Source organism: Trichosurus vulpecula, chromosome 1, assembly GCF_011100635.1.
Source record: "Trichosurus vulpecula isolate mTriVul1 chromosome 1, mTriVul1.pri, whole genome shotgun sequence".
NCBI classification, from domain to species: domain Eukaryota; kingdom Metazoa; phylum Chordata; class Mammalia; order Diprotodontia; family Phalangeridae; genus Trichosurus; species Trichosurus vulpecula.
The window spans coordinates 5,800,208-5,803,270 of NC_050573.1; the positions used below are offsets into that span (position 1 = coordinate 5,800,208).

The following is a 3,063-nucleotide window of genomic DNA, read 5'->3' on the forward strand; positions in this document are numbered from 1 at the left end:
GGAGTTTTTTTTTTTGGATCTCTTTCAGGATTTGATCAGTGGATTCTTTCCATTTCTATTTTACCCTATGGTTCTAGAATATTGGGGCAATATTCCTTGATAGGTTTTTGAAAGATGATGTCTAGGTTCATTTTTTTGATCATGGTTTTCAGGTAGTCCAATAAGTTTTAAATTATCTCTCCTGGATCTGTTTTCCAGGATAGTTGTTTTTCCAATGATATATTTCACATTGTGTTCTATTTTTCATTCTTTTGGTTCTGTTTTATAATTTTTTGATTTCTCATAAAGTCATTAGCTTCCATTTGCTCTATTTTAATTTTTAAGGTATTATTTTCATCAGTGAGTTTTTGGACCTCCTATTCCATGTGTCCAATTTTGCCTTTCAAGGCATTCTTCTCCTAATTGCCTTTTTGGACATCTTTTGCCATTTGTCTATTTTTAAAGGTATTATTTCTTCAGCATTTTTGGGGTCTCTTTTTGCAAGCTGTTGACTCATTTTCATGATCTTTTTCATCACTCTCATTTCTCTTCCCAATTTTTCCTCCACTTCTCTTACTTGATTTTTAAAATCTTTTTGAGATCTTCCATGGCCTGAGACCATTTCATATTTTTCGTGGAGGCTTCCGGTATAAGAACCTTGAACTAGTCTTCTTCCTCTGGCTGAATGTCCTGATCTTCCTCATCAGTAAGTGCATAAGAAAATATCTTCTCACCAAGAAAATAACCTTCTATAGTCTTATTCTTTTTCCTGTTTGCTCATTTTACCAGCCAGTTATTTGACTTTTGAGCTCTTTGTTAAATGTAGGGTATACTGCCCCAAGTTTTAGGGGTTTTGTGATATCTCTAGCGACCTATAAATTCTCAGTTCCTCCAAAGTGGTATGGTCAAAAGAGAGGTGTTTACTCCTCTCCTGGTCTAAGCTCTTGTCCACGAGCAACCACAAACACTGTTTTCTGTCCTGCAGCTGCAAGGAGGATTCCCCCGCTACAGCTGCCTACCAGCTCCACCACACTGGTGCTCCTCCTTACTCCAGAACTGCCACCCAGTACTGCAACCCAGATCAGCCACTTCTGTTCTCCCACAGTCTGTAGGCCAAGAGGCCTACAGAAGCAGCCACAACTGTGGCAGTGGCTGCCGCCACCAGGGGCTGTGGTTGGACCATGATCCCTTCTCACACAGGTGAGAGAGCTTTCCCACTGACCTTCAAAACTGTCTTTGGCATTTGTGGGTTGAGAAGTCTGGAAACCACCACAGCTGCCAGTGATTCAGTGCTCTGAGGCCTGCTCCAGGCTTGTTGGTGCAACCTGCACTCGACTGTGCTCTGCTCCGAGCATGGTGTGATAGACCCTTACTGTCTGCCTCCAGATTGTCTTGGGCTGGAAATCTGCTCCACTCCGTCATTTTGTGGCTTCTGCTACTCTGCAAGTTGTTTAGAGTCATTTTTGCAGGTATTTTGATGGGCTTAGGGGGAGATCTCAATCTAGTCCCTGCTTCTACTCTGCCATCTTGGCTCTGCCCCTCAAAAAGATATAATTTAATAACATTTCCTTCAACCTAAATGTTCCACTAAAAAAAATTACTAATGACAGTGTACCATGGACAGTGACAGTATAGTAGAAAATGCACTGGATTGGGTGCCAGAAGATCTGGACCCTAGGTCTGTGTCTGGCAACTGACTAGCTGGGTGTCTTTGGATTAATCATTTTATCTGGGCCTTAATCATCTTGTCCATAACATAGTGGTAAATCGTAGCTTAATTGCCTACCTTATAGTTGTAAAAATTAAATGAATTAATATAGGATTACAGGTTTTAAAGCTGAAAGGAATCTTAGAGATTTTCTAGTCTAACGCCATCATTTTACACGTGAGAAAACTGAGTCCCAGTGCAGTGAAGTGAGTTGCCCAACGTCTCACAGGTAGCCAGTAAGAGACCTGGGGTTCAAACCACAGTACTGTGCCACTTCACATACATGTTCAATAACATATGGACACTCTGTTTGTAAAGTATTATAGAAACATAATGTTCTTTTACCACATTGTAGGTGCTCAATAAATATTTGTTGAATTAAAAAGAAGAATGTTGATACCTGGGGAGGGGGAAGGAAGATAGCTGTGGGAGCAGGGACTGTGTTGGGGAGCGGGGATGGAGCTGTGGCCACTGCAGAACTGACAAGAAGGTATTTTGTTTCCTGTTTCCTGTGGAGACAAAATATGATTTCATAAGGAGATAATGGATGGAGAAGAGAAAACATAAAGTGAATGTGAAGCTGATATCTTCTGATGGCCATGAATTTATTGTAAAAAGAGAGTATCCTTTAACACCAGGAGCAATAAAAGCCATGTTAAGTGACCTGGGTCAGTTAGCTGGAAATGAAATGAAATGAGTTAATTTTAGAGAAATGCCGTTGCTTGTGCTTTTAAAAGTAGGCATTGATTTTACCTACAAGGTTCTCTGCACTAAAAGGTCTACAGAGATTCCTGAATTCCCAATTACTCCTGAAATTGCACAGGAATTGCTGATGGCCATGAACTTCCTAGATTATTAGCATTTTCACTAAATGAGATATGAACAATATGCCAACTAGTAAGTCTTATACTTTAGATGCAGTTTAGGTGCAGTTTCAAATTTTAGAACAATGATCATAGTAAATATGGCAATTTAGGCAAATTACTACATCATCCCATCTACCAATGTGATGACCTCATTGTTCAGAAAGTCTGAGTGGCCTCACATCCATTTTTTTAGACACCTCCAATGTTTCCATATGTCATGGAATCATTTCTTAGCACCTTCACAGATTAATTTCATTGCTGAGAGCCACCCATTGGTTTGGGGCAACTTTCCTTACAGACTATTGGTCTATGAGATGGGACCTAAACTCTCCATGAATGCTTGGGGATCTGTTCTTCAGAAATTCGGGCTGCACAGGAGACCACACCCACTTTGCAGTGTTTTATCAAAAACCCTAGGGCAGCTACGTGGCACAGTAGAGTACTGGGCCTAGAGTCAGGAAGACTCATCTTTCTGAATTCAGATCTGGCCTCAGACACTTACTAGCTGTG

The 3,063-nt window shown here is 40.6% G+C and overlaps 1 pseudogene; it reads left to right on the forward strand.

Moving 5' to 3' along the window:
* Positions 1-2,234: 2,234 nt before the first annotated feature.
* LOC118845615 lies at positions 2,235-2,546 on the forward strand (annotated as a pseudogene).
* Positions 2,547-3,063: the final 517 nt, after the last annotated feature.